Here is an 11291-nt window from a genome sequence, read left to right as displayed (position 1 = left end):
TTGTACAAGGGTGTTTAATAGAACACTGCAGAAATGATGGCACGTCACTTTCAAGATCAGGTTATAAAGACACTGTGGCTTCTGTCTGGATTATTTTCTCTCTCTTGCTCTCTTGTATCTCTCTCTCTGGAGGAAGCCATGTCATAAGAAATCTTTCAGTAAGATCCACTAACAAGGAACTGAAGCTTCCTGCCAACACATACACGAGTGAGCTCAGAAACAGACACCCTCCCCCAGACCCAGGCAATCTGCAAATGTCTGCAACCCTGGCTGACCCACAGCTAAGCTGCTCCTGGATTTCCAACCCACACAAATTATGAGATAATAAATGTTTGTTGTTTTCAAACTGATAAGTTTGGGGTCATTTGATACACAGCAACAGATAATGAAGGTAGGCAAAGCACATGTTAGGTCAGATCAAGTCAGCCCCTCACACTCACAGAATCACCTCCACTGATCTGGGTTTGGGTGTTCTTTCCCAAATTTTACCAGAAGCGGTTATAAGAAACAGCCATGTAGAATGTGCCACCAATTTTGCAGCACACCTGCCATTAAGCATACTGTTTACTGCTTCATTAACTTTGTGGTCCTCTTTGAAGGGGCGTGTGAGAAACACTGTAAGAGTTTAAAACAGGATTTTCCTTCGTTTAAGTATTCATTATTGGAACTCCTGCAGTTATGAGTTTACCTAGAGAAGCAAAAATCTCCACTTGTAATATTAGTCCTCTCTCTTTAATATTCAGCCCACATTCACATAAGGGTCCATCCCTTCCTCTTCTATCAACATCTTTGTTGTTCAACCTTTCCCTGGTTGACAGAGGATCAATACCCTAGGAATACAATGGAAAGCGATTGCAAAGTATAACTGCAAATATTACAGAGAAAGGAGGCAGGGTTTCATAAAGTGTACGAGAGTGAGGTTGAGGAACTGCCGGCTTCATGTGCAAAGGGTTTGAGGACTGCGTATTGGGGAGCATTAGAGCAGTTAACAGCTGAAGAGAGGAAAACAGCAAGGACATGATACCATGAAGACTTGAAAAGATCTGTTTGAATATCAAAGGAATAAGAGAGGCTCTCTAGAAAATTGATAAAGTCCTCAAAGAGTTTTTGCAAAAAAAATAACACTTTTATGATCATGCTGCAAAAGTCAAACATGAATTTGAGAATGTTATTTCATTCTACCATATACTTTTGTTGGGAAAATTCCACCAAAAAAGTCAGTCCTTGCCTTACTTGTTCATTCAATGAGCAGACTGATAGTTGCATGTGCAAATCCAATTTTGTTAAGTGTACAATAAAATAAACTTGCTTTTAATGATTTTTGCTTTCCCTTTTTAAGGAGCAGTGTGACAAAGCTCTGTTACAAATATTAACTGTGAAATGTTTGTCCCATCTTTAAAGCCAATTTAAAGTAGCCCTTTTCTACTTCCAAGTATACCAAGGTATCAAAGACTAAAGCTAGCAGAGGGGGGAAAAAATTCTTCTCCTAAGGAACTGGACTGTGGCCTCCTTTCTGATATCTGAGCTTTGAAACATTCATATTTGACTTTTTGCCCGGACTTCAGGGAAGCTAAGTATGGTTCTGCTCCCAATTCCAGGGTGTGGGTTTTTCCCACACCACCAAGCCATTCTGGAATACCAGTGGTCTGTCCTACAATTCCACTGAGTTTTGACACTATCTACCAAGTGGTAGCAGCAGATTCCCCAGGTTAAGGGTTCAGTCCTACAAAACTGCCCCCAACCCTGATGCCAATCACAAGTCCAGATTGTTACTCCTGCTTCCAACTGATGAGTTATAGGTTGGAGGTTTCAATGACCCCCTTGTTGCGTGTGTGCTAAGTTCCTTCAGTCGTGTCCAACTCTTTATGACCCTATGGACTGTAGCCCATCAGGTTTTTTTATCCACGGGATTCTCAGGTCAAGAATACTGGAGTGGGTTTGCCATGCCCTCATCCAAGGGATCTTCCCAACCCAGGGATCAAACCCGAGTCTCTTGCATCTCCTGTATTGGCAGGCAGGTTCTTACCACCAGCGCCACCTGGGAAGGCCAACCTCCTTCGCTGGGTTCAGTCAATTTGCTAGAGTGGCTCACAGAACTCAGAGAAACATTTTACTTACTAGGTTACTGATTTATCATAAAAGGCTGCTACTCAGGAACAGCCAGATGGAAAAGATCCACAGGGCAAAGTACATGGGAAGGGGCACAGAGTTTCCATGCCCTCTCTGAGCACACCACTCTCGGAGCATCAACACAATTCACCAACCTGGAAGCTCTCCAAACCTGCCCTTTGCGTTTTTGCAGAGACTTCATTACAGAGGCATAATTGATTAAACCATTGGCCATTGGCGATTGATTCCACCTCCAGCCCCTCTCCCCTTCCAGAGGTCAGGTGGGTGGGGCTAAAACTTCCAACCTTCTAATCACCTTGTTGATTCTCTAATCAACCAATGAATCCTATCCTTCCATGCAGTCCAACTCACCTCATTAACATAACAAAAGAGCACTTTTGTCTCTCTCAGCACTTAGGAAATTCCAAAGGTTTTAGGAGCTCTGTGCCAGAAATGGGGATAAAGTCCAAATATCTATTTCTTATTATAAATCACAATAGGACACTAAGTCAAACTTTGCCACTATCACATTTTGTTGTTGTTCAGCCACTAAGTTGTGTCCGACTCTTTGCGACCCCGTGGACTGCAGCATGCCGGGCTTCTCTGTCCTTCACTATCTCCTGGAGTTTGCTCAGACTTTATGCCTGGTCCCAAATTGTCTTAGTGTCCATCCTTCACTAAAAAACAATTGAATATGTATGTTGTAGACAAGTGTCTCAGATCTTTTGTAGAATGAGGCAGCACATTAATTATGAACAAGTTCTGAAGCTGCCCCTTGGAAGATCAGCACAGAGTTTCATCACCGTTCTCAGCCTCGTTACTGTCATTGACCAGATTAGTCCTGTACTGCTTCCCCCAGCCTCCTTTCTTATTTTCTCTAACACATGGTACTCTGGTTAATTTTCTTCCTACATTTCTGTCCTTTCCTTCTGGCTTCCCTTTTTCCAATATAGAAATTTCCCTTCCTGGAACGTTTGCTCTCATTTCATATGTGTCCAGACAGTGTCCAGAAAGCTGTACATGCTAAGTCACTTTCGTCGTGTCCAACTCTGTGCGACCCTATGGAGTGTAGCCCCCCAGGCTCCTCCATCCATGGGATTCTCCAGGCAAGAACACTGGAGTGGGTTGCCATGCCCTCCTCCAGGGGATCTTCCCGATACAGGGATCAAACCCGCATCTCCTGCATTTCAGGAGGATTCTTTACCGCTGGGCCACCAGGGAAGTCCCGTCTAGAAAGCTGCGATGGTCCAAAAGCCATATTGTCCAAGTCAATAAAGTCTATCTTAAGACCACTCTAGAGTTAGTTATTCTGATGTCCACTCTCTCAGCTCACCAGACACACACTCATTTTATTTTTTAAGGTAGGCAAGAGGTATAAAGAACAATGCAATGAATACCTGTGTGCCCTATCCAGCTTAAGCAATAAAACGTGACTACAGAGATAATGCCTTCTACCTCTAGCTCTTTTTCATTTATTAAAAGAAGCAGGCAGAAGGGTTGTATTTGAAGGCAGCCTGGGAATTGTAGCAATCACAAATAATGAACATAGGGACCATAATTTCTGGCTTACTTGTACTCCCACAGGTATTTAATCATCCTTACATTCTGATGAGGTGTCTATTGTTCTTTCCATTTAGGGATGAGTAAAAAGGTTAAGTTGATGAATTGGTGATGGGCAGGAAAACCTGGCATGCTGCTGTCTATAGGGTCACAAAGAGTCAGACATGACTGAGCGACTGAACTGAACTGAAAAAGGTTAAGAGATCATCTGATGTGATAGATGCAATAGGAAGACATGGACCACAGAGCAGATGCTTGGGTTTGAATCCTGACTCCAATATGTGCTAAGAGTGTAATGCAGGCCCAATTATTTAAATGTTCTATGACTCTAGATTTCTCACCTCTAAAATGGGGATAATAATAATAATACTTATTTCATGAGGTTTTCCTAAAGATTATATTTATGCTTAGAAGGAGAGCCTGGCACATTGTAAGCGATGTGAGGTGCTGCTGCTGTCACTGCTACTATTATTCTAGGATTATTATTACCTGAATTGCCAAGAAAGGAGAGCTGTATTCTCCTACATCATTCTCTGTCTCCAAGAGTCTCAAATGCCTACAGCTATAGCCAATCAGCTTCCACCACAGATTTAGCTACACCCCAGGCTCAGAACCCAGCCATCTGGTATTTAGGAGAATTTAAGTAGCCCATAGCCTGCTGTTCAAGATTCATCTCGTCAGTCTTGGTGTTTGGCTGCATTCTGATCTTGTGCCCTATGGACACTGGGGATCTGTCCTATGCCTCAGCATCCATTTTCCCAAGGCTATGAGGAATGGAGGTGCATGGGGTGTCTTGTAACCAGATCTTCCTAAAGCAAACCATCTGCTGAGACTACTCTATCTGGCACATCCCTGCCTGGCTGGTGTGACACCCTTGAGCTTCTGATCATACCACCATCAAGTGAATCCCCTTGCCCGATGAGCATGACAGGCCTCTGGAACTGAGACTTCCCTGGTCTATATCAGCCCACCAATAACTAGGTCTTCTTTCGACTAGAGGCAGTTAGTTTGGGAATGTCACTTCTTCATTTCTACCAGCTTCCACTTTCCCTTTTAACTACATAATTCGATTTGTTTTTAAATCAATGGCCTCTTGCTAATCAACCTCCTGCCTTGGCATTTGCCCACTGAGCTTATAAAGCAATCCAAAGCACTGGGCTAGGTTAGGCCTTCGCACAAATGCAATTGCACTTTTATTGCTGCCATAATTTTGAGTTGCTGAGTAATGAGATTGATTTCTCAGAGAAATGAGAGGCAAATATGTGGCCACTCAGCAGCCAACTTCTATTTCTTTATGATTTGGTGCTGCCAAGGACTGTGTCTTGTTTTTCCTCCTTTCTGGTCATGACAACCTCAATAGTTGAGAACTGCTGGGTGGGGCTTCAACCCAAGCAAGCTACGCCTGGTCCTATTTATTATTTTAAAACTTTACATGGAGGGGCAAGATTTCCTAAAGTGTGCAGAAGGAGCTCGGCAGACTCTCTGTACAGCAAAATAACTATTTAATTGGTGAAAATTATTTATAAAAAAGTATTTAAAGTCTCTAGAAATTGTCCTAAGGGTGTACAGCAATGGGGGAAACATTCATTCCAGAAAATCTACTACACCTCAGTAAGAACAGCGGGAGCCTATGGCATTTGAGCTACACCTCACTCCATTGCTCACTACCTCCAGCCACACGTTACAGAAGCTCTGCCCCAAGTCACTGTGGCCAAGAAGAAGGTTCTCTCTCCTTCCAACTGCCAGTGGAACTTCTATTTCATCTTCTCAGAGGCAGGCTACTGGTTTTTCTCATCCCTCTCCCCAGCCCCAGGCTGCAGAAATTCTATTCTGGTTGATTCTGCTGAGAGGACAGGTCACAAAAATAGAAGAAGAAAATAGAAGACTTGGACAATGCTATAAACCAACTAGGATTGAAAGATATCTATAAACCACTTGACCTAATGGCGGCAGAATACACATTCTACTTACATACACATGGAACATTCTCTAGGATAGGCCTTATTCTATGCACAAAACAAGCCTAAATAAGGAATTAAATTAGAAATCAGTATCAGAAGGAAACATGGGAACTTTACAAATATGTGGAGATTAAACAAAATACTACTATTTAACCAATGGGGCAAAGAAGGAATTATAAGGAAAATTAGAAAATACTTTGAGATGAATGAAAACAAATACACAACATATCAAAACTGACGGAATGTATGAAAATAGTGCTCTCAGGGAAATTTACAGCTGTAAACACCTATTTTTTAAAAAATAAGAAAGAATGCAAATCAATAACCTAGCCTTTCAACTAGGAAAATAAAAGTAAGCTAAATCCCTTTTTAAAAGCAGAAGGAAAGAAATAATAAAGATTAGAACAGAAGAAAAATGAAATAAAGAATAGAAAAACAGTATAGAAAATAAAAACCAAAATTTGATTCTTTAAAAAGACTAACAAAATTGGCAAACCTTTAGCTAGAGTGACCAAGAAAAAAGGAGAGAGAAGATACTTAATTCTAAAATGAGAACATCACTACTGACCTTACAGAAATGGAAAGAATTATAAAGGAATACTATGAATAACTGTATTCTAACATATCAAATAAAATAGATGAAATAGGAACTTCTTAGAAAAACACAAATTACCAAAACTGACCCAAGAAGACATAGAAAATCTGAATATACGTGCAAAAAGTAAAGAAATTGAATTAGTAATTTTAAAACTTCCCACAAGCAAAAGCCCAGGCCCAAATAATTCGCCAGTAAATTCTACTAAAACTCAAAGAATCAATACCAATCCTTCATAAAATCTTCCAAAAAACAGAACACTTTTCAATTCATTCTATGAGGTTGTTACTACTCTGATATCAAAACAAAACAAAAACACCACTAGAAAACTATATACCAATATAACTTAAACAATATACTTGGACAAATAGGTAACAAAATACTAGCAAACTGGTTACAACAACATGTGAAAGGGATTATATGCAATAAACAAATGAGATTTATCCCAGGAAAGCAAATTGGTTTAATATCTGAAAATCAATTCATAATGATTTGAATAATGTACCCCATTAATAGAATGACAAAAAAGATCATTTCAGAAAATGGAGAAAAATCATTTGACAGAATCCAATATCTTTTCAGTAAGATATTGAAACTACCACACAATTGCACTCATACCACCTCTAGCAAAGTAATGCTCAAAATTCTCCAAGCCAGGCTTCAGCAGTATGTGAACCAGGAACTTCCAGATGTTCAAGCTGGATTTAGAAAAGGCAGAGGAACCAGAGATCAAATTGCCAACATCTGTTGGATCATTGAAAAAGCAAGAGAGTTCCAGAAATACATCTACTTCTGCTTTATTGACTATGCTACAGCCTTTGACTGTGTGGATCACAACAAACTTTGGAAAATTCTGAAAGAGATGGGAATACCAGACCACCTGACCTGCCTCCTGAGAAATCTGTCTGCAGGTCAAGAAGCAACAGTTAGAACTGGACATGGAACAACAGACTGGTTCCAAATTGGGAAAAGAGTACATCAAGGCTGTATATTGTCACCCTGCTCATCTAACTTACATGCAGAGTACATCATGAGAAATGCCAGACTGGATGAAGCACAAGCTGGAATCAAGATTGCTGGGAGAAATATCAATAACCTCAGATATGCAGATGACACCACACTTATGGTAGAAATTGAAGAAGAACTAAAGAGCCCCTTGATAAAAGTGAAAGAGGAGAGTGAAAATGTTGGCTTAAAACTCAACATTCAGAAAACTAAGATCATGGCATCTGGTCCCACCACTTCATGGCAAATAGATGGGGAAACAGTGGAAACAGTGACAGACTTTATTTTTCTAGGCTCCAAAATCACTGCAGATGATGACTGCAGCCATGAAATTAAAAGACGCTTGCTCTTTGGAAGAAAAGCTATGACCAACCTAGATAGCATATTATAAAAGCAGAGACATTACTTTGCTGACAAAGGTCCCTCTAGTCAAAGCTATGGCTTTTCCATTAGTCATGTATGGATGTGAGATTTAGACCATAAAGAAAGCTGAGTGCTGAAGAATTGATGCTTTTGAACTGTGGTATTGAAGAAGACTCTTGAGAGTCACCTGGACAGCAAGATCAAACCAGTCCATCCTAAAGGAAATCAGTTCTGAATGTTCATTGGAAGGACTGAAGCTGAAGCTCCAATACTTTGGCCACCTGACACAAAGGGTTGACTAATTAGAAAAGACCCTGATGCTGGGAAGGATTGAAGGCAGGAGAAGGGGATGACAGAGGATGGGATGGTTGGATAGCATCACTGACTCAATGGACATGAGTTTGAGGAAGCTCTGGGAATTGGTGATGGTCAGGGAAGCCTGGCATGCTGCAGTCCATGGGGTCACAAAGAGTCAGACAAGACTGAGTGACTGAACTGAATTGATCTGAATAATTTGTCACATAATATTTTTAATACATGTAATCTGTGTGTGAGCCATATAGCATAAATACCTACCTAAAAACTAGCATATCATCAGTATTGCTGCATCCACCTACATGTTCTCCCTTATCCTGTCTCCTTCCTTGCATCAAAGGGAATAATGCTCTTCCTGAGTTCTGTGTTTACCATTCTTCGGCATCTTGTGAAACAGCTTGGTGTTAGGCAGGAAGCCCTGGAACTTCATTGCCTAGATCACTGCCATGGTGGTAGGCAGCTTCTAAGATGACTGCCAGTGATTCCAGCCAGATGGCATATTTACTCCTTTGTGTAATCTCCTTCCCTTGAACAAGGACTGGACTTAAAGCCTAGATTCTCTTCTAAGGAGACTATGGCAACCATGATGAGATGCCATTTCCAAGACTGGATTACAGAAAGATTCTAGCAGGCATCTCGTCCACTGTCTCCTGCTTTTTCTCTGCTGGCCCTGATAGAAGCCAAGTGCCATGTTTTGAGCTTGTGCTATGATAAGGATCATATACCCTCAGTCCAACAAGCCCAAGGACCTGAATCCTGCCAGCAACCACACAAGTGAGCTTGCGAACAGATCCTCCTCTAGTTGAGCCTTGAGATGGCTGGCATCCCCGGTGGACGTGAGTGAGACTTCTCAGGAACCCTGAGCAAGAGGACCCAGCAACGCCTAGATTTCCAACCCACAGAAACTGTGAAATAATTTTGTTGTCTTAAGCTGCTAGATTTGGGATTGCAGTAGTCTCCCCTTATCCTCAGAGGATACATGCTAAGACCATCAGGGGTTACCTGAAACCATGGATGGCACCAAACCCTATATATACTATGTTTTGTCCTGTATATGATACCTATGATAAAATTTAATATATAAATTAAGCACAGTAAGAAACTAATAGTTGCTAATAATAAAATAGAACAATTATACTGTAATAAAAGTTTTGTGAATGTGGCCTTTCTCTCTCCCTCCTTCTCTCTCTCTCTCTCTGTCTAAATATCTTATTGTATGCTGGACAAACAGATGATTCACATCCTAGGCGGGACAGACAGAACAGTGACAGATTTCATTACACTACCTAGAATGACAAGTAACTTATAACTTATGAATTGTTTATTTCTGGAACTTTCCATTTAGTATTTTTGGACCACAGTTGACCATGGGTACCTGAAGCCACAGAAAGTGAAACTGCAAATAAGGGGCTACTACCGGTAATTTGTTATGCAGCAAAAGATAACTAATATGGGCATTTTATTAGTGATCTGGGACAAAAAACAATTTCTGTGCCTCAGTTTCATAGCTATAAAATAAGGTTATCTTCTCATGGTATCTAGAGAGGGTAACATAAGTTATTACATAAAAGGCTTAAAATAGCTTGTGGTGCATAATAAGTGTTCAGTAAGTGTTAGCTGTCTGTTTGGATTGTATATGTATGGCTTCTTCACTGGAGGTGCAGCCAAGACCTAACCTCTCCTCACTTCAGCATGAACACACTCTGCTGACGTTGGAATATTGGAAAGGAGCATAGGTCTACAATATCTATGCCTGTTATAGGAGTTTTTCCTTTTTTTGTGTGTGGTAGAGGACTGGTTTCAGAAACTGATCCCCCACTGATAAGATACAATTTATTGAAGTGCAAGACAGGCACTCTGCTAGTTTGTGGGGTTCAACACCACATAAGTTAAGGGATTTTGGCTGGGATTTGAAGATTCATGCAGACCTCTCATCTAAATGTAAGGGTTTGTAGTCCTGTCTGCTTGGGCTCCCTCTAGGACTGGGTTCTGTTACTCTATCATCCTACATTTCCTCCTCTGTTAAGCAGGAATTTCCAGAAACCACCCTCCCTTAGAACAGTGTCTCCAGACTAGGCTGATGATACTAGTCCCATGAGTGTTTAGTAAGTACAGATTCCCAGTCCTCACCCCAGACTGCTTGAATCCCAACCTCCGGGGGAAGAGTCTGGAATCTATTTTTAACAAGCACCTCCAGGTAATTCTTCTCATCAGCCAACTTTGGGAAACACTGTCTCAGAACATTTTGCTTTCATCTTTCCCCTGGTTCTGGGCTGGTAAGTAACTGCCCATGGCAGACATCACTAATTGATCGCAAGACTCTTTCATACCAAACCTGGTTAAGACCTCAGAATCCTTAACAGGCACTTCAGGCAGCCTCTATTCATGAGATCATACTGGAGATGAAATGCGATTGCTGTCTCTGCCCTGGTTAATGTAAACTCATATGATGTTGACATTGTCCCGATCTGCTGATAATGGATCTGCAAGAAGTCCAGGTCTAAAGACTCTAGGGGAACACAATTTCATCTGAGACTTCATGCTCACAACCAAGTGACACCTCTACAGACAGAACCTTCTGAGAGAGGTCAAAAGTGCTCATGGTGGACCTCATTCTGTTTCTCCAGATAATATGTCCACTATGGCTATAAGGTGTGGTAGATAAATAGTGATGTGAGTATGTCTGTTTGCCATCCTAAGAGGACATTAGGAAAGTGTTGGGTGGGAGGTTTTGTAGGCTTTTGAAAGTGAAGGCTTTTATAAGTCTTAGTCAAATATAGCCCTTTGAATTCAGCTTAGATGCCTGTGATGGTAACAGGTCCACAAAACTTCCTTGATTTCTGAGAAGCATCTCTATTTTCTTTATGTTATCCCAAGATGCCAAAGTATCACTCTTGCAAAACAAACTGGCTGGACCAGGATCAGGTAACAGAGTAAGATGGTGCCTGTCCTTGATATACACTGAGGCTAGTGGAGGAGACAAACAAGGAATCATGATATTGGAGCAATGGATTCCCACTGTGAGCCACTGGGAACTATTAGGGCAGATGGCAGGGAAAGGCTAACGCTGCCCTGGAATGAGGAGCAGGGAATGAGTGCAGAGATGAAAAAGGCAGCTCTAACAGACCCTACTAGGTAAGAGAGGGTTTGTCTCCTGGAGGAGTTGGAGAGTGAGAAAAGGCATTCTGAACAAATGCTTCCACATCAAAGCCTCTGACTGCTGTCTTCTGAGGGCCAGTGGGGAGTGCTGGTATGGCTGGAGAATGGTCTGTGTGCTCAGGTGGGGAAAGGAATGAGGAAAGCAGGATATGGCTGCCCATGGTGCTGGAGAGGGCAGCAACTGACTGATCCAGAAGAGATTCTATGATATTGGGATTTATGGG

This window comes from Giraffa tippelskirchi, chromosome 5 (assembly GCF_054371585.1).
Source record: "Giraffa tippelskirchi isolate mGirTip1 chromosome 5, T2T-mGirTip1v1.2.pri, whole genome shotgun sequence".
Classification (NCBI taxonomy): domain Eukaryota; kingdom Metazoa; phylum Chordata; class Mammalia; order Artiodactyla; family Giraffidae; genus Giraffa; species Giraffa tippelskirchi.
This window is presented reverse-complemented; position numbering follows the sequence as displayed.